The sequence below is a fragment of the Xiphias gladius genome, chromosome 24 (assembly GCF_016859285.1).
Source record: "Xiphias gladius isolate SHS-SW01 ecotype Sanya breed wild chromosome 24, ASM1685928v1, whole genome shotgun sequence".
NCBI lineage: Eukaryota > Metazoa > Chordata > Actinopteri > Istiophoriformes > Xiphiidae > Xiphias > Xiphias gladius.
In genome coordinates, this window is record NC_053423.1 from 24,344,746 (window position 1) to 24,365,550 (window position 20,805).

The 20,805-nt window shown below is 42.2% G+C and overlaps 1 protein-coding gene across 5 annotated transcripts in view; it reads left to right on the forward strand.

The window, feature by feature from the left end:
* The window catches only part of LOC120786771 (zinc fingers and homeoboxes protein 2-like), a 125,579-nt gene that overhangs the window by 34,551 nt on the left and 70,223 nt on the right, over window positions 1-20,805 (forward strand). For 3 of the 5 annotated variants that reach the window (XM_040122408.1, XM_040122407.1, XM_040122411.1), the window contains exon 2: window positions 9,659-9,826. The exons of 1 other annotated variant lie outside the window; for it this stretch is intronic. The gene's annotated coding sequence lies outside the window, so the exon portion shown is untranslated. Of the gene's footprint in view, window positions 1-9,658; window positions 9,827-13,447; window positions 13,522-20,805 lie in introns of those variants that run through there. One more of the 5 variants, XM_040122410.1, reaches the window with a different exon arrangement.

Consider the following 20,805-nt stretch of genomic DNA (forward strand, 5'->3'; position numbering starts at 1 on the left):
TGTTTCGACTTTACACAACAACGAAAATGCAACTCGCCCAAGATGAGATATTGATTGAAAAATTAAAAACCAAACCAGGCTTCTTTTTAAGGGATTGAAGGATGTCTGTCTTCTTCCAACCGTAAAACTACTGTGCAGTCAACCTGCATGTCTGTCCCTGACTATGGAGCTATTCTGTATCGTCATGCTTCCCCATCGCCGCTCCGGCAGCTAAACCCCGTGTGTCATGGTGCATCACACTTTTTCACCGCTGACAAGTATCGCACTTATCTTTGCTCTCTGTGGCACCCGGTGGGTTCGACCTCCCTACAGTTGAGGAGACGTAGCCCTCTCACGTTATCCGTTTATGAGGCTCGACTACCTCACATCTCTCCTCTCATTTAGAGCGACTAACTGCTTGACCTTAGATGTCCCTCGTGCACGCACTAATGTTGGCAGATCTGGTTTCAGGTGCTACGCGCCGCGTAAGTGTGTGACCTGCAAACTGCCCTCAAACCAGAGTCTTACATTTCCCCTGGAGATTTTAAAGCTTCATTATCTGATGGTTTTTTTCTATGAGTCTTGTAACTGTTTTTTCTTAATTCCTTGTTTCTCAGCTCCTCGTATCGTAGCGTAGTTGTGCCGTTTCTGTTCTGCTCATTGTGCTCTTGTGAATGTTCCTTGTTCTCAGGTCTCTTTTGGAAAGGAGATCTTAATCTGAATGACACGGCCTGATTAACTAAAGACTGAGATATTAACATTACTGGTCTTCTTCTTCTTTTTTCCCCCAATCTCCTGAATTTCATCCATCATGTGAATGAAAGGAGGGACTGTCGTTTACAGTCGCAGTCGGCAGTACGGATCTGAACCTGCAGGGCTGGATGATTTCAGTCGATGTAGTTCCAAATGGTGATTGAAAAAGTCAAATTTAACCATTTCGATTTCAAAATAACTTCTCTAATTTTGTGGGAGTTGTGAATAAACCAACAACGCACACAAACAAAATAACAGAGAAGCTCAGCCCATGTGTACTTTACGTCTTATTCACTCATGCATATCGTATAATTACAAAAACAACTAGTTCACGTGATCACTACGAGTAAACTCAGTACTTGTTTGGTAGAAGCGACAAGTTGCACTGAATGTCTGGTGAAATAACATGAAGTTACTCATTTAAGCCAAAAGTTTTTAGACCGAGTTATTACACAGCTACTAGAGTTTAGACAACATTTACCGTTTCAGAACGTGGGCTTCTTTTCTGAAGTGAAAAGGAAAAAAAACAAACAAACAACATGTATTTACAGTCACAGTAATAAAAATCCGTATGCCGTATCCGCTTCGATTAACCTGTATTTTTTCTCTTAACTTTATCATTTATTGTATCGAGCTCTGCCCCGCTGCTCGCGGTCAGCGTCAGCCCAGGAACGCCGTCCTTTAACCCGACCCCTGTGACTCAAATACCTCTCACGGTAATAGGATTTCACTTTAACCTGGATGCAGTGCACGCTGGGAAGTATAAATGAATAAATGTTTCTAAATAACATAATTTCATGAGTTAAGTAAACGATCAGTTGGACATTAATTCAAATGAACCCGGGATTTTAAATTCCGAAAGTGATAATTAAACAATTTAAACTTCAAACTGATCTAATCACTGAGTTTATGAGTAAAGAAAACTTTACTTAATAAAACTTATTATGACATTTTACAGTGCAAAAGATAAAATAAACACACAGTGAAAATGTTTTTTCTGCATTCTCCAACTAAAGAAAACAAATATCTTTGTAATAAATCACAGATTAAGATTCAAGGGTCATAGGGACTGGCGCGCTTTCCCTGAAAAAAGACACTGGTTTGACTTGTTTGCACAATTTCAATTTTTTTTATTTAAATGCTGATAATTTAAGCTTCTAACAACTTGCAGCTGTTATTTATTCCAAGATAAGTTTCAGTTTTTACAGAGCTGAAACTGAAAACCTCCTGGCACACAATGCAACGTCACAAACAAAAGCAAAACTCCCCGCATAGCTAAATACCACAAGGGGTACATGATGGTTTTTGATTTGTTTCATTTAGTTTATGTAAAAAGAGCCCAAACACACAGAGTCAGTGCAGCAATGTACAGTAGAATACAGATATTCACTGCCGTGTAGTGACGATGACCTTTGAACCTCAGACGCACTGTACCGTACACACACGCGCACACACACAAAGTCCCAGAGCCCCAGAGCGCAGAGCTGGTTAGTTTCAGCCTGGTGATGGATGGAGGATGAGGTCAGTCCTAAGGGGGATCCAGACTCTCTGGAAAAGACCTGTTGTTCTCTGTCTCTCTCTCTCTCTCTCTCTCAGTCTCTCTCTCTCTCTCTCAGTCTCTCTCTCTCTCAGTCTCTGTCTCTCTCTCTCTGTGTGTCTCTGTGTCTCTGTCTCTGTCTCTCTCTCTGTGTGTCTCTGTGTCTCTGTCTCTCTCTCTCTCTCTCTGTGTCTCTGTCTCTCTCTCTCTCTCTCTCTCTCTGTGTCTCTGTCTCTCTCTCTCTCTGTGTCTCTGTCTCTCTCTCTCTCTCTCTCTCTCTCTCTCTCTCTCTCTCTGTGTGTCTCTGTCTCTCTCTCTCTCTCTGTGTCTCTGTCTCTCTCTCTCTCTCTGTGTCTCTGTCTCTCTCTCTCTCTGTGTCTCTGTCTCTCTCTCTCTCTCTGTGTCTCTCAGTGTCTCTGTCTCTCTCTCTCTGTGTCTCTCAGTGTCTCTGTCTCTCTCCCTGCTGTGCTGCAGCCCTCTGATGATCTCATCAGTGATCACTCAGTAACCCACACACACACACACACACACACACACACACACACACAGTCACACAGTCACACAGCTACACACCACATGCACTCATCGTATCCTGGGGAGAACACTGCTGGTGATTCCCTCTTAAAAGAGCATCATAATGTTTAGATGTTGATCACTGACCAGGATGATTACGGCTGTAAACAAACAACTATTCTTCGTGGTGATTAAGAAGTGAAAAAGTGAAAGGGGTTCTCCCCTGGTTGTCCTTTTTGCCATTGCTTCATTTTTAGATTGTTTTGGGATTCAATATTGATGAGGTCAGCGTGTGTATTATGTGCAATATGTTCATTTATATTTATTGTTCAAATGACTACAATCAGTAAACCAGATTTCCCTCGGGGGTCATTAATGTTTTGCATTAATGCACAATTCCCGAGGGGCTCCTTATCCCGGATGTCCGTCGCTAATAAATGTCCATGAACTTGCACAGGAAAAAGACGCTCCTTATAACTGCAGGACCTGCCTGTGAACTATCAGATTTTTAAGTTTTCTACAGTTATGAATGTAATCCAGTGGTGTCTGTACATCCATGGATACACCGCAAAGAGGAGCTGCTAATAGTTAATTCAGCACACATAATTATGCAAAATGTAAAAAAAAATATAGGCAAAAAACAAAAAAAGACAAGGAAGAGAAAGTGGGTGTAGCCCACAGCTTAACTCCGTGAATCCATGGCAACATTATTCATCTGTTCCTGCAAGTGAAGACTTGTGACGTTTAATGTAACATTAAAAAAAAAATTGAATATAACATAAAATACAGCCTTCACTCAAACAAGCTTCATCATACGCCTCCTGCTCTGACATGTCAAAGTGTCCGTCCTGGAACAGGCCCATTAAGTGATTTTTGATGTGGCGCTTTTAAGTGCTGTTACACGCTTTGGAAGAACGCCAAACTGAACATTGGGCAGAGTGTGAGATTTAATCACTCTTTGATTAAAATTGATCATGAATCAGTTACGGATCAAATCCGGCACACCTTTTGGCAGAAGAGGTTTTACCCTGACTCTGTAATCAGGGTGTTTTTAGGCTTTAATTTTACAAAGAATCTTCTTTAAAAACAACCAGTATTGAGCAAAATTGCTTGAGAATGATATGACTGCCTTTCTACCCCCATTAGTTGTATTTGTTGAGACAGAAGTGACTTCGATAACCATGTAATCAATTTATACGGTGGAACTTGTCAGGTTTTTATTTTCTACCTTCAGTAGTGAAAACACAAATCATTCACTGTCATTCAGAGAAAACATTGGTGACCAATGTGTTTTTTTCATGATCTACAAATAAAAACAAGATTTACGCATGTGGGTGACAATTATTGAGTAATGTATGTTGTTCACAAATGCAAAACCAGTTTGAACAGATGAAAAACAATTTAACAAATAAAAATGTACCCAAGTTGAATAAATATCTGTATATATTTCCAACTTCAGGATCATAGATCTAATGACATTTGCTTTTGATACGCTTGCTGCATATATAAATGCCTAAAAACATTTGTGATGTCTAAAAGTATTTGTGCAGATTTACACATTTGTCACCAATATTGAGACTTCTTTCTCTCCATATTCCCGTTTCCCCCACTAACCATGTTTCTTTTACTGAATTGAAATTTCTCAACCAGTGTTTTGGTCCCGTTTTCTGGAACGTTACATTGATTTCACAGTATCTCTGTTGTTGGACAAAATCAAACAAAACCAAGAACATCAGGAATCTGATGAAATCTCCTCAAAGACATGAAGCAAGAAACAGATGCTGACACATTTGACTACGAGATCTGCTATGAGGGTGGTACAGGACATAATATATTCTGGGCCTCTCACATACATTCATTCTCCTATAAGATTGTCACTCTCACATTTGTATGTATTTGACACTCATAGACAGAGCATTCAAAAAGTCTTCAGACCCCTTCACTTTTTTCTCATTTTGCTACGTTGCAGCCTGAAGCTTAAACTTTTTTAATTAATTTTTTCACTCGTCAATCTACACTCTACCCAATAATGACAAAGTGAAAACAGAATTTCAGAAATTTTTGCAAATTTATTAAAAAGGGAAAACTGAAATATACTCGGTGCTTACTTGAAGCACCAGCGATTACAGCCTCGAGTCTTCTTGGCTTTGACACGACAAGCTCTGCACACCTGGATTCGGGGATTTTCTGCCTTTCCTCTCTGCAGATCCTCCCAAGCTCGGTCAGGTTGGATGGGGAGCGTCAGTGGACAGCCATTTTCAGGTCTCTCCGGAGATATTCGATTGGTTTCAAGTCAGGCTGGGACACTCAAGGACATTAGAAGATTTGTCGAAAACCACTCCTGCGCTGTCATGGCTGTGTGTTTAGGGTCATTGTCCTGTTGGAAGGTGAAACTTTGGTCCAGTCTGAGACCTTAGCACTCTGGACCAAGATATCTCTGTACTTTGCTCTGTCTATCTTTCCCTCAACCCTGACCGAGCTCCCTGTCCCTACCACTGGAAATTATGCTGCCACCACCATGCTTCACCATGGGTATCGGGCAGGTGATGAGCGATGCCTGTTTTCCTCCAGACATGATGCTTAGAATTGAGGCCAAACAGTTCAATCTTGGTTTTATCAGACCAGAGAATCTTGTGTCTCACAGTCTGAGAGTTTCAGGTAATTTTATGGAAACTCCAAGCAGCTTTCATGTGTCTTTCACTGAGGAGAGGCTTCAGTCTGGCCACTCTGCCATAAAGTCCAGATCGGTGGAGTGCTGCAGTGATGGTTGTCCTTCTGGAAGTTTCTCCCATCTCCCCACAGGATCTCCGGAGCTCAGCCAGAGTCACCATCAGGTTCTCAGTCTTCTCTCTTACCAAGGTCCTTCTCCCCCAATTGCTCAGTCTGGCCGGGCAGCCAGCTCTAGGAAGAGTCCTGGTTGTTCCAGACTTCTTCCATCGAAGAATCATGGATGCCACTGTTCTCCTGGGAACCTTCAAAGCAGAATAACTTTTTTTGCAGCCTTCCCCAGATCTGTGCCTCAGTAAAATCCTGTCTCTGAGCTCTGCAGGCAGTTACTTGGACCTCATGGCTTGGTTTTTGCTCTGATATGCGTTGTCATCTGTGAGACCTTATATAGAGAGGTGTGTTCCTTACCATATCACCACAGGTGGACTCCAGTCAAGTTGTAGAAAGGTCTCAAAGATGATCAAGAGAAATGGGAGGCACCTGAGCTACATTTTCAAGGGTCTGAATACTTATGTCCGTGTGATATTTCAATTTTCCCTTTTTAATAAATTTGCAAAAATTTCTAAAATTCTGTTTTCACTTTGTCATTATTGGGTGGAGTGTAGATTGACGAGGGAAAAAATTAATTAAAAAAGTTTAAGCTTCAGGCTGCAACGTAGTGAAATGTGAAAAAAGTGAAGGGGTCTGAAGACTTTCTGAATGCTCTGTCTATGAGTGTAAAATACATACACGTGAGAGTGACAATATATGTATCTTTATAGGAGAATGTATGTATGTGAGAGGCCCAGAATTTATGTTTCTACAATAACAGCACATTACCCCCGTGACCCTTTCAAAATAAAACACTTGACTTTTCCTTAGTTTTTTGTTATTTTATTAGGTGAGTAATGGTTTGTTAGAGCATTGATCCACACAGCAGAAAAACTGCTGAATGCAGCTCATAGTGAAAGTTGACTGCTGTGTGTGTGTGTGTGTGTGTGTGTGTGTGTGTGTGTGTGTGTGTGTGTGTGTGTGTGTGTGTGTGTGTGTGTGTGTGTGTGTGTGCGTCCTCTAAAATGAGACATTGCCCTAAGGTTAAAGTTGAAAATTAATTGAAATCAATGGAATACTGAGCACAGCACTAAAGTAATGCAAAGCGTATAAATGCAAAGGTGTCACAAGCACAAAGACACACTTACACACCCAAGGACAGCACATTATTCAGCTGTACACAGTTGCACACACACACACACAGACACACACACACACACACACACACACACACACACACACACACACACACACAGCCAAACAACAGAGTCAAGCATGTAAGAGCAGTGTGTGTGATCATGTGTACATACACCCACTCATGCTTATATGAACAATTAATGAAATTGCAGCTAATCAGTGTCTCTCTTTGTGTTTGACACACACACACACACACACACACACACAGACACAGACATATTTTCCAGGTGTTCAAATAACCTTCCTGATTTCTCATTTCTCTTTTTCTTATTCTCGTCTTTCTCTCCCTTTTTTTTCCTCTCCTGTGCACGTCTCCCTCTCTCTCTCTCTCTCTCTCCCTCCCTCTCTCCCCATTACACTGTGTTCATGTATTTGGATTAAAAAAAAAAAAATGGTTTGGTGTTGATCAAGTAATTCAGATACTCTGCTATGAATGAGCGGTTATTTTTTTGACGCCACTACTAATGGCAAACGACAAAGCGGTTCATTTCCCTGCTGGCTAGCTTTGCAGTACGTGTTCTTGAAGCTGCACCGTATAATACAACAAAAACACACAAGGACATCAGCAAACTTCATCAGCTCCCGCAAGTCAAATCAGTGGGCGTCTTTTGAGTATTTGAGTCTAAGCGGCTGGTGCAAGGTATTGAGATTGATTTGAACAAAGGCTCCTGGATCCTTGCTTCCAGAGTATGGACTTCGGGTTTGTGTGTGAATGGGGGTTACTGTCTCTCACTGGCTTTCCATCTGAAAACGTTAGGGTGTGGGCATGTTGTTTCAGGTACTGCTGAGAAAATGAAGTCTGGTTTGAATAATAAATAGATCCATGAGTCTGAAGGCTTATCAGACAGCAAAACACTGCACAGGATTTATAATAAAGGGAGACAGAATTTTACTGCTCTGCAAAGTTGCCATGGTGGCAGTTAATTTACTGTTTGCAACAAGAATGCTGTATTACTACCATTCACCTCACAATTTTCACTGCAAAGTCATCTACCAGGAATGTGAACTTGGATGTACGTGAGCTGCCAATTCGACGTCTTGCCACATGATTTTTGAATTGCTTTACGGCAGAAGTTGAGGTGGTTCAGCTATTTTTCTGGATGACCTGCATTGTTTTTGCAGAATAAATTTCAGTTTCATGTCCACAGCGGTCCGTCCGTGCTGACTGGACATGTGTGAAAACGTCCAGCTAATACAGTACGGCGGGAACCGCGTGCACGTAAATTCGTCCCTCAAGGCTCTCCTCGCACCATCGGCAGTATCAGTTGTGCTCAGTGCAAACTGGGGCGCAGGGGTGACGAGCTATGGCTGTGGCCGTGTTCCGGGGCGGGAACACGTTACCTCTACCAAATTAGTGCGCAAAAAATCGCGATGTGATTTGTTCTACACACGGTAGGTTCGTGTTTCCGTTTCCTCTGACAATCGCGGGATATTTAACAATAGCGGAAAAGAGAAAAAAAATTGGGAACCTTTAGTTGTAAAATAATATATTGTTCATTTTGAAAACCGATAGTGAGTTGTTGGTAGGTCGATATCAACGATAGAATTGAAACGGGCATTGGGTTTCAACCGCAACCCGAATCCCTAATCCTAACCCTAACGTCTGATATGACGAGCCTGGTGTTTAGCTAGCGGTAGCTTGTCCATGTTTGGTCTCGAGCTGACGACGAGAGAGCTTCGCTGTCCGCCATCGTTACAGATTCCATGTGAAATAGAAGAAACATGGCGGCACGCAGGCGCAAGCGGTGCACCAATCAACGAGCTCCATTCCTACCATGTCCTCAGGTACACCGAGGCAGGATGTGGTTTGGGTTTTACGTCACCAGCGTGAGCCAAGGCAACAAGACAGCTCCATTGTACCGTCTGACTACTAGTACCGTCCAGCGCGCTGAAGTCTTAAAGCCAGGAAGGTGACGTTATTTTTAGGTGACGTACGGTTCTGGGAGCTGTCTCGAATCATTCCCTCATTCACTCGTTAACTACTCAGTCAGTACTTAGTACACACTTACTGTTTCCTTTGCATACAAAGGTGGCTACTCACAACCACAGCATAGTGTGTTATAAACCCTTAATTATATTTATATTCGGCTTATTTGCTAAATAGGGGGACTTGAAGTTAAAGTGTGACCCAGGTTTAGGACTGTTTTTGTTCCACTGTGGAATATTTGAAAACACTTTAGTGGATGACTTAGAATTTATAGAACTTTGTCGTTAAAATAAAGTGGTGGAGGTTAATGTAGTGCTGTCGGTAGCAACTAAGGACGGATCTCAGACACAGCCCTTCTCGTCCCTCCCGGGTCACTTTTCAGGTTACACTAAAGGCTGCTGTTGTCTCATTGGTTCCAGACGGAAAGTTAAATCTGATAGAAGTTCAGTACAATGCCCAGGGTATCACAGCTGCAAGGTTTGGCGTCTTCACTCCTGCCATAAGAATAAATGACCTACATTAGTGCAAAGATAAATGTGTGTACATATGTTGAGTCTGTCCCTCACTGTCTGTCTGTCTCTTCCGTTGATTTTTGGTCTCTCTCTCTCTCTCTCCCTCTCTCTCCCTCTCTTTGTCGCTTCGTCCTTCCTCCTTTCTCCGTTTTGGCACATGTTACCACGGTAACCACTGTCTCTTTTGGGCCAAGTTGTAGTGGTGCAGTTTTTAAGGCCCATACTGGGTTCAAATTGCTGCTTCGTTTATGCACACGCACACACAGTCATACACACCAACGTCTCCTTTCTTTCGCGCTCTCTCACAGACACACACTCAAACACACACATCGTCAACACCTCTGCGTACTCTGTCTGCATCTGTCTCTTTAACACACACTCTGTCACTCCCACACACACACAGTAGAATGAATGTGTCTTTGATTTATCTTCTATTGTGTCACATACACTCAGTCCTTCGTTGACATCCCTCTCTGCTTTCAGATCCCGCAGTAGATTACCCAGAGGGCCGCTGGTCTGAGGATCGTCCAGAGAAGAGAGGGACTGACGAAGAGAGCGATCGAGGACGACGAAGAGTTATTGGAGGAGGAGGTGGAGCCTCTGGAAGAGCCCCCCCCCCTCTGTGAAGCCCCTCCCATCTGAGGAAGTGCAGTGAGTACCAACTTTTTATCCTTCTTTGGGAGAAAGTTGTTGTCTCTACCCTTTGTGGGCATCGGGGCGGTTCCATAAAAGCAACCTGAAAGGCAACAATGTTTTATTTTGAAACGTGTATACCAGTCCATCCTGTTCGACTGCATTACAGTCTTTTGTGTTGTATTCCGTTTAAGGCATTGATTTAGCAAACAAGGGATGTTACTCGTCGCTACATTAGCCAGCACTCCGCTAGCTTTGGCTCCACATGATGTTGCAGTAAAATGCTGCAAAGTTTTGGCAAAAAAAAACTGCATCCATAGAGGAAAAAACATGGTACGTCTGGACACAGAGCCTTAAGTCCCTCTAAAGGCTCCGACCTGGTGGGCGGAGAGGCGAACTTTTTTCGAGAGCCATTTGGCTTTTGCCACCAGGTCTTGAGTTGTGTTCGTTCAATGGCGGTCCCACGCGATGGAGGTGTCTGGAATTTTTTTGGAGGGAGCAGGATGAGGTGTGACTCTCTCGTTTCCCAAACCAAGAGGTAAACGCGTAAACGAGATTGTTGAGCAGTTTGCAGGCTGCAGGATGTTCTGTGGCGGGGTAAGCTGAGCCCTGGGAGAGTTCGGCAGGTGAGTCTCCACGTGTTGCAGCAATGGAAGCTCAAGTCTTTACTTACTTTTTTTTTTGTTGTTGTTGCAAACCTACAATCTTTTCTGTGTCGCAAAGTTATTTTTCATCTGTATTATAATGGCAGTCTAAGCTCTACAGTTGCTTTTGATGGAGGTCTCTAGGGAGACTGCAGTGCTGGAGTGTGAAAGTGCGTTCTCCATCTATAATTCATATGTCGTGTATGATCCAGGAGAGGCTCTCACTTCCCCAAAAGTGGTAGCAAAAAAGAACCATAGCGGTGTCGGTAGCTGCTTTCACTTGAAGTTACTTTGGAAATTAATACCATCCAGAGGTTTTGTAAATGGGTAGGTGAGGTGACGTAGCACCTGCACCGTCAGTCGCAGTTCCGCCATTTCTCAGATGCTTTCCGTGTGGTCCAGTGCAGTGTCCAGCGTTCAAATGTCCAGTGTTCAAAAAGCGGAAAACAACTGAGAAGACGTTGTTAAAGTAGAAATGTGTCTTCACTGTGTCCTGCTCAACACTAACTCAGAAAATACAAATCACTTAGACGACAGCTCAATAATCATTGGAGTCATTTATCAGGAAAAAAGGCTGAACATTCACTGTGTCCAGCTTCTCAGGTGTGATGATTTGCTGGTTTTCTCTGTTTTTATATCACTGAAAATTGAGTTTCTTTGGGTTTCACACTGTTGGTTAGAGAACAATAAGCAATTTGAAGATTTTTCGTTGCCGATACGTCAGCCGATATTAGTTTATCGTAGATATATCAGTATCTGAGTCAGCATTCCGTCACAGGTTTATTTCTAAACCGTGAAACGTCCTGACCATGTGCTGGGAAGACGTCTTGGTCCAAGTAATTAGGAAGATGAATTTAAACCATCCTTATCAGAAATGTTTAATTATGTTATGGGTTGTTAAAGAAAACGATTATCAGCCAATATATCATTATTGGATTTTTTTAAAAACTCTCCGATGTCAATATCAGTATCTGTGTCAGACACCCTGTATGGGTTAGGCTGTACAGATTTTCTGATGGGGGTTTTACTTCATTTTCTCACATTATAGGCCACATGATTCATCACAAAAATGTTAATACAATAAGTGATAATGGAAGTAGTTGTTAGCTGGAGTCCTAGACCGTTTATCTGTGAGATGGCCATAACAGTGATTCAGTCTCAAGTGCTTCTTCAGGGTCTAATAATGCCCATTCTGTTAAATAAAACTCAACTGCAGTGCAGAGTGTTGCAACTTTACCACAGTTGCAGCCAAAAACGTCAGAAATTAACCATGAATCCTGCCCATGCATTAATTAGCCAGCAGGTCACAGATCACTTAAAAACAAACAGTTTGCAGACCCTCAGACTCAGGCCAGACGTGAGCTGCCTGGATAAACACACACAGGGATAGTTTCACTAACTGTTTCACTGTGTCACCCCCAGGAGAATGTGAAAACACAGTAAAGTCGCAAGTCTTAATACCCACATTTATTTGATGTTAGGGGTTTTAGCTCCGTAACTTTGGTGCATATACATGCCAGCGTTTAAATACTGGCATTAAGATTAAGGACAAGACAACTTTACATACAGGACACTAAGAATAATGTCAGATTACACACTTTTGACCCCAAATGCATGCCGTGTCATCCAGTGCATGTAAAAATGCAGAAAGACTCCACATTTTGTAGTACAGAGTGAAGACTGTAAAAGCAAGCTGGTGTAAATCCCAGAGGTTTGTTCAGAGCCCCAGTCGGCAGCGATGAGTCAGTCAGAGGAGGTTCTGATCAGACGCCTCAGAGGACAAAATCCAGGAGGAGAAACAGAGATCCAAAACCTCAGTGGACCTCGAGGAGGAAAAGAAGGGGAGTGGATATTATGTTTACTTACAGATGAGAAGTCATCAAGTGCTCCCTGATATACGCGATTAAAGAAACAAAAAGGCCTGAAAATGCTTGAAAAAGTACGTAAAATAAATCAGTCAGCATGTTAGAAAGAACAGTGTTTGCTCAAAAGAACTTGTGAATTGAAACAGAGAGGATAGTCTCGTCTTCACCGACTGAGACGCCACAGGTGCTTTCCCTGTTTTTACCAAAGTCATACACTGGTGTCGGGTACAGTCAGTTCTCATCCATCAGGAGGAGGAGATTTCAAAGTGAGATCAAACCCAGCTTCATACCTTTGGAGTCTCTTGTCCTTTCAGTGTATTTCTGAAAGTAGGAGAGGAGGATAAAAAAAAACACAATTTGGCAAAACTCAGGAACTTACCAAGCATTTCCTTGTCCTGAATCCAGTCTTTGTCAGTCTGTGAGTTTTTAGTTTAAAATGTGATTACTTTCCTCTCCTCATTAGAAATGATTTACCACACACAACACTATTCTGTATCACTTAGCAATTAATTTCCTGTTTTCTTATTCTGCTCATGTATGGTTTCAAAACTTTAATTTGCTGTGTTAAATTAAAAACTGTTCCTCACTGACTGACTGTTATTGCCAATTTTCCTAGGTCTGTAATAATTTACATGCATTTAAGGTCCTAAAAAAATGGTTAACTGGAGTTTCAGCGTGTAGAAATCATCCTGTAGAGGTTGTTGACAGAGTAGGGTATGAGAAAGAGAAGTGATAGAGTAAAGGTGAAGAGAAGAAATGGAGTGATAATGAGGGACGAGGATTGGAGTGTAAAACCAGGAAGGCCGTGAGATTTTCAGATGACTAAGAGAAGGCTAAGACTCCTCTCTGTACAGAAAGTGACTCCAGGAAAACGCCGGAGAGACACTTTGAAAGATGTGACATTTCATTTTCCAAATTCAAAACAGAGGTCCCATTTTTTTCTGCAGTTGGCCTCTCTGCAGTAAAAAGTGTAGATGGAGTGAGGAAGAGCTGGTTCGAGAGAGCAAAGGCAAACAGAAGGAAGACAGCAGAACGAACAAAATGAGAAGCAGCGCTGAGAGAAGAGGGAAGGAGATTTGATACCTGAGGAAAAGAAAAGAGCTGCAGAAAGATGACAAATGGAAGAGACACATACTTCAGACTGTAAATATAGTCAGAGACAGGATGGATGGACGATGGAAAGAAGAGATGGTTTTTGAATCAGGTACAAGGTTGTGTTTCTGTGTGTGTGTGAGTGTGTGCGTGCGCGGGCGCGCTTGTGCTACTTTGGAAAACAGTGTCGATCCATCCTCAGCTGGAACCAGCATGCGCAGTTCAGCAGGTTCATGCAGTAACAGTTTAAACATGGCAGCGTCCACAGCCTCTGGTGCCCCCGCGGCACTAAACTAAACCGGCTTTGTAGTCCGAGCTGCCACAGAGGCTGCTGCTTCATTAGACGCTTGTGTAATTTGGGACAGCGCACATTTTTTGGGAAACTTTTCAACAAAGCTTTGTGTTAAAAAGTGTTTGTAAGCACATCTGGAGCCGTCATGGAGGTCTGCAGAATATTTGCTATACGGATAAATGTGTCACAACCGAGATAGAAACAGAAAGTTAGCTGAAAAAAGAAAAAACTTGATGATGACCATGTACAAGCAAGTACACTGATACCAAATTTGTGAATTTTAGCTCCTGCCAGGCAGCAATTCCAGCAGTTGGGTGGTGTTTGCCAATGTTGAAGTATCTTAAAGGACCACTCCACTGAAAATCCCCTCCTGAAGTATAAAGAACTCATTCCTGGTAGGCTTTTAAGCTGGCACCATAAAGTTTGTAGCTCTCTCCGTGCCGCTTGGATTCTCAACACCTATAATGGCTTCTAATACAGATCGAGAGTCATTAATGCATCCTCACCGCTACTGCAGTATAATCTACCTCGAAGATGTTGATTCTTTTGTGCAGTATACATCAAACAGCCGCTTGGTTGTGTGGAATATGCCAAGTATGCGTCTTCTACTGGGGCCTTGGAGCTGTGAGAAGACAGCAGCATGGACAGTCTGTTTACACGCAGTACGTTGTGGAGAAACCTTTGATGTCATTTGCGTAATTGTGGCCTGTCTGTTCATTTGCAGGATTCTCAGCAATTTTTTCAGTATTTCAAATGGGTCTGTTCTCAATAACCGCTGCAAGGATGGGGACTTCATCTTCTTACGTACCCAAATAGAGACCTACCCACAGTACATCCATGAAAAATGGCAACAAACATGGATGAGTTTGACACAGCCGTACAAGTCGTGATGACTTGACTTAGAGATTTAACAACCCTTAAATCAACAAGCTGCTTATTGGGCTGAAAATTATGTCAGTGTGACGGATACATCACTAACTACTAAACGGTTAGGGTTAAAATAGCCCAAAAAGTCAAAACAAAATGCCCAGTCAGTCCTGTTAGCAGGCTAGTTGTTCATACCATTCTCTGTAAACCTTTGAATCCTTGGGATGGACAGTGTGCATGAAGGAAACTGGAAAGGTTGTGGAATTACTGAAGAACACTAGTGAGAGCTGCCTGAAACCAGACACAGTGTTGGAAATGCTGTGTTCCATACCATTTTTGCTAGTATATGAGATTTTTCCACTGCAGCACGGCACCAAACCATAGTCACCAGTCTAAGGGCTCAGTAGTGCAGAAAACCTGACCAACCGAAGCCAAAATTTACCAACGTTTGGCTGCTGTCCAGTCAGCTTTTTCAGCGTTTTCCTGGGCTCCAGCCAGCCTGCAGGCCGGTGCCAGCCCCACTGGGTGCTCGGGAAGGTTTATTTTCACGGCCCTTCTGCTTTATTGAATGGGCTGTGTGAAGCTCAAGGGGTGGAGCACCATGCTAACACTGCCAGGGTGATGGGTGCAGTTTGCACATGGGTCGTCCCTGCTAAAAATATTTGCATCGGAAGTGCTAAAGTATGAAGCACCTCGAGTGAAAGCATCCGCCAAATGGCACGTTGCTGGGGCTGCAGAAACTCTGGGTTTTCTCCCTGTCTTACTTGCATGGACACCTTCCTCAGTTGTTTTCATGCTGAGTGAGTTTCGTGACCCTCAGGGCTTTGAAACCTGATTAAAAACCTACTGCATAATTTGGAAAATGAATGGGCATTAAGAGAAGACGAGGCTGTTCTCTCCTTTCCTGAAAAGCTAGGGTTTCAGATATGTGTCTGTATCAGTATAGTGATACAGTATATCGCTGCATGTGTGGTTGCACAGTTATGACTTGCAGGTATTTTGATACCTGCTGTGAATGAGATTATTGGTTCTTATTATGCGAAGAATCTAAATATTTAACTGCAGAGCACATCGACATTTTGTTTCCAGCATATCTAAATGTTTGATTATTCCTGGTATGTCTCATTATTAATTGTGGAAAACAAAGGCTGCACGATTAATGTGATGCCCTAATGTTGTGTCACTCTGATCACACTGTTGTTGATAAAATCGCCATCTGTTACCTCCAAATGCTGCTGCTGCTGCTGCTGCTGCTGCTGCTGCGGTCTTAAAATCAGAGCGGCGGCGGCGGCGGCGGCGTAGTTGCCGGATGCGAGCGGGGATCTGAACCAGCGGTGGGAGTGTGAGGAGCGGTGCAGGTGCCGTGAGAGGGCTGATGGGATCTCCACAACCGCTGGTGGAGGTATCGACTATGTGGGAGAGAATGACTCACCCTAAGAGTCCACACACACACACACACACACACACACACACACACACACGTACACACCTGTGGAGGAGGTGTGTGTGGGCAGTCATTGTGGCCGGGCACATTGCTGCTCGCCTCTCTCACTGAGCTGTAGTATTAAACTGTAGCCTCCCTGCTGCTGCTGAACTTCACAACCACAACACTAAATTTCTTCAATTTTTCGCAGTTTTTTCTTTCTTTTTTTTTTTTTGCTTTGTTTTTTTGTGTGTCTCTACTTCACACCCGTGCTAGAGCTTTTGCAGTGGCTGGTTGTAGCAGGAGACATTTTACTTGTTGGTGATTCACTTGTTTTGCCTGGTGGTTGTGTGTGATTCCAGCTCTTCCTCTGAGGTCTTGGGTGTTAAGTTTTTAACTTTTAGGTCTTTTTTTTTTTCTCTCCCTTCCATCTGCTGTGAGGTGTTGTCGTGTGGTTGACGGTGTTCTGAGCTGATAAATGTGTCATCCAAAATCTATGTGCAGTTCCAAACCCCCCCTCTGTTCTTCTATTCTTTTGCAAAGTTTTGAACAGATCCTTAATTTCGAGAAAACGCGCAGAGCAAAATCAGCAAACACAAGGGTCTTTATTCGTCTGACGCACAGAGTGATGATTAACTCTTTTTAAAGTTAGTATTTGACTCTGTAATAGCGTAATTATTGACTGATTTTGTAGTTAAAATGTAATTCCCATCAACACTCGTGTACAGTGTTCGACGTGAACTCCCTCACAGTGTCGTTGTTAATTATGCGGATATTGCCTCCATCTTAACACTGTAACAAATATTTAAAAAATTACATCTAATACAATGAACAGCCAACAGGATGTAAATGACGCCAAAGAAAGATCATTGTTCAAGATCATTGCAACACATTTCAATGAAAGCATGCACAACATCAGCATGCTTTAAATGTGCAGCAATATTTGTCACGGCATTTCCAATTGTATATTTATATTATGACTAGTACATAAGTTCAGTGACACAACGGATTCACATTTCTGTAAAAATATACCGCAGATATTCTGTCGAATTCCTTGCGCTGTGGAACTTTCAACATCTTTCTGCGTCTTTCCTCCGAACTCAGCTTTCGCCAGCATTCCCTGTAGGCGTCGGAGTAGATTTAAGGCCGGTTAGCTTTCTGATAGAATAAACAATACAGACAATACAGTGGCAAAGTGGTCAACACGAGTTGTCAGAAAAGGGGGAAGATGCAGTAGTTCTGAATAACTCAACAGTAACCACGGCTAAAAGTCCTGCTGATATACGATATACGTATGTATTTATGGTTAAGAAAACTTAAGATAACCTCGGCTTTCATGCTAACTGATTGAAAATATTTAATGAGAACGTTTTGCTGTCACACTACCCAATAAAATATATTTTATTTAATAAAATATATATATATATATATATCAAATTATATATATCAAGTTATATATAAAAATATTTAGCATTATTTGACACTGAAATTAGAGAATTTAAAGCAGTGCATGAGAGGTGACTGTAGGCTCCAGTACTAAAGCTGACTGTTAAGATAACCTTAGGTGTGATACACCAGGAAAGCTAAAAATGAATATCTGCATCAGAATATAACATTAATACTTCGAAAACAGCAGTTTTACCAGCCAAACTAGTGCTAATCAGACGTGGGTTCAAAAAGAACAGTTTCTGTTGGTGGTTGAATTTGTTGAGGTTTTTAGTCGTTGTTTTTGAGTTAAAAAGCATCATGATAACGCTAAGTGTGTTTCCATCCAACTGTTTTTTTTGCACATTTTCAGTTTGTGCAAAAAAAAACAAAAAACAGAATGGAAACGCTGGAAACAAAAAAAGAAAGGAAAAAAAGGCAAATAACCACAGAAAAAGACCTGTGAATAAACTGCACTGCACTCGTCACCTCCAATGAGACTGAAACCTTCCTCACATTAACACATGAAACTAACAGAAATGTCAGACCCCCATCATTACTGGCCCGGAGCTCCCTTAATTAGCCTCATCTTGTTGGGTCCTCTTGTTCTGCATTGATCAAATAACTGGAGAAGCAGTGGCACCAACCGTTTGTCTTAATATTCACATGTGAGTAATGGATGGAAACATGCTCTAATTTAAAGTGTCTTTGGTCGATTCTCTGGAAATTTGGTTAGTTTGCTACATTTGGATGGAAGCTTAATTCACAAAAGCTTCCCCGATATTGCATTCGTACACCTACTATTTGTTGACAGATAAATTAAAAATATTTGTTTGTTTATTTATTCTCAGTTTGCTGTGTGTTTTCATGTCATAAGGCTATTGGTTAAAAGATTCTCTGATTTTCAATCTGTAATCAATTTGAGGTGTCCGAAGGTTTCGAGTGAGTCCTTGTGGACGTCTCCCTGGCTCAAAGATACTTTAGGATTCCCTTCCATGAAAGGAGGGAGGTCAAGATTTAAGCCGCGGTGAAGCGCTGTTCTTCCAGACTCGGTTTTCGGATTTTGATCACGGGCCCCCCCCCCCTCCGTCCGTCGACAGCAGCTCAATTACACTGGAGTTTATCCAGCACCACATAATTGAGGCCATGTTGAAGTCAAGTGTTTTTCAGTGTAATGAGTGTTGGACTGTTTTTTAGTCTGGAAGGTAGATCCACCTCACAGCTCCCCCCAACCCCCCACCCATCCACCTACCCATCTATCCACCAACACATTTGTTCAGCTTTGTTAAGTGCCACTCCAGATATTCCTCAAAAAGAAAAAAAAGATTCTCAAATACATTTTTTTTCAAGGGGAAGGGTTAGAAAGGTGCAGATTTTACATGTTTTTGAGAGCTAAAGTGACTGCGGAAAGGAAAATTTTAAATGTAACGTATCCAAATAGTTAGAGTAGATGTGGTTACTGTGTTGAGAACGGTGAAAGGAAACAAGCCCATTGCGGCCGAAGAATGCGCCCAAACGACCCTCGTTTAGCCCGTCTACTGATGATCAACAAAGCACTTCATTTTTACATGCATTTCTCAGAAATCACACGAGACCATTTTAGACATTAGGAGACAGAAGCGTGGCATTAACTTTTGGAGGAGGTCAAGGACGCTTCAGAAGTGGGGACACAATGAATTACAAACATTTTTATGATTTTACACAAGAAGATCAGTTTTCTTGTCACAAGGAGAACTACGCAGCCTATGTAAGGTTTTGTATAATGTCTTGTGTGGTTCTGAGGGACGTTTTGCCAAGTCAGAGAAAAGAAGCCGATGACGTTATATCCATCATCTTGCTTTATGCTCTAGACTCTAGAATGAGGGGAGAGTGCGATTGTGCGCTTTTAACCCCGAGCTCACCCGGACTCCCTGAATTTATATTTTTTTAACCCGTAGTCTTCCTCCGAGGCTGCATAATCCGACAGTAACCCACATCAATTAACCAGGAAAGCCTGTAACTATGTAGCCTGGAAAGCAAAACCTGGGGCAAAGAAAGTCTTGATAGCACTTGCTGCTGTTTGTAAAGCTTAACTGTTGTGTGAGCACAGTAATACCTTAGGGCCGACTAAGACAAGGGAATCAGCATTTTAATCTTCCCCTTGCGTCTGCTGGACAGCGTTCACAGAGAATTTACTGAGAAAATGTAACAGAATACTGTGAAAGTGAGAGGGACGAACCCCCCCCCCTCCAACCCCAGTGAAAATGGCAGCATTGGAGGTTGTGGTTTACATATGTGCTGTAGTACACGTGATGTGGTGAGAATCAACTTGGCTCTATGCTGATATCACACCAAAGGAGCTGGAACATTTCCTGTTGTGACACATTGTGATGTTCTTACTGTTTTGCATTTTTGTGTTTACAGAAACACCTTCGTCTTAGTGGTGTCAGCGTGGGTCACATGTCACAGCAGGGAAAAGCATGTATGAAGATATGTTAAGGTATCAAAAACACTGACTGACTGAGGAATTAAAACCTTGGATTAACTGGGTTATGAATAAAAACAGATTTAAATGTGGCTCAGGTGTTTTCCTGAAGAATTTAGCGAGACTGTTAGTTTTACAGAGCTGAGATCATATTTCTTCTGTTCAGAGGTGGTACACTGTGATACTTCACTGATATCAAACAGTATTCCCAGCGAAGGCCAATTGGAGATAGACTGCTGGGAAATTTCTAAAATTACTATTCCAAATTTACAAGGTGGAGCGCTGCCACTGTTAGACAGTTTAGGGAGAGCCGTGGTGCGTAAACCGTTTTAGTTTGTCTCCTGCTGTGATGCAATCTGTTACGAGCATCAGTCAAATCACCCTCTCTGTTAGAGGATAAGAAAACACAGCCGTCAGCTAAGTCGGTAAACTCTGCAAATATTATGGAGGATTCCCCAACCTGCATTTATATTGCAGATCGAGCTGGGAGCATTTCTGCTTCTTTTTTTCTTGGGGGGGGGGGGGGGCAGCAGGGTAGAATTAACAGAACAACTACAGGTTCTTTTAATACATGAAGAGGTCTTTAACTTTTACATTTAGTGGTTTTTAAATATGGTCATTATAGATCTTATTTTTCATCATGTAAGTAGAGGCCTCTTTTCTCTTTACGTCCTCTTTGATGAATCTAGAACAGAATTAGAAGCACAATCTGCTTCCTGTCTGCTTTACCGAACACAGATGGGCTTTTTGTCCCCAAATATTTAATTTCCTCGTGTCCTTATTTCTTATTCTGCCCATTTAAGGTTTCGCAGCTTTCATAACAACTGCCGGAAATAGCAGAAATATCCTCAGAAGAGATGGGAGGCAAATTAAAGGAATAACCTGGAATATGTGACTGGAGAAGCATTACAACTGAAGATGCTTC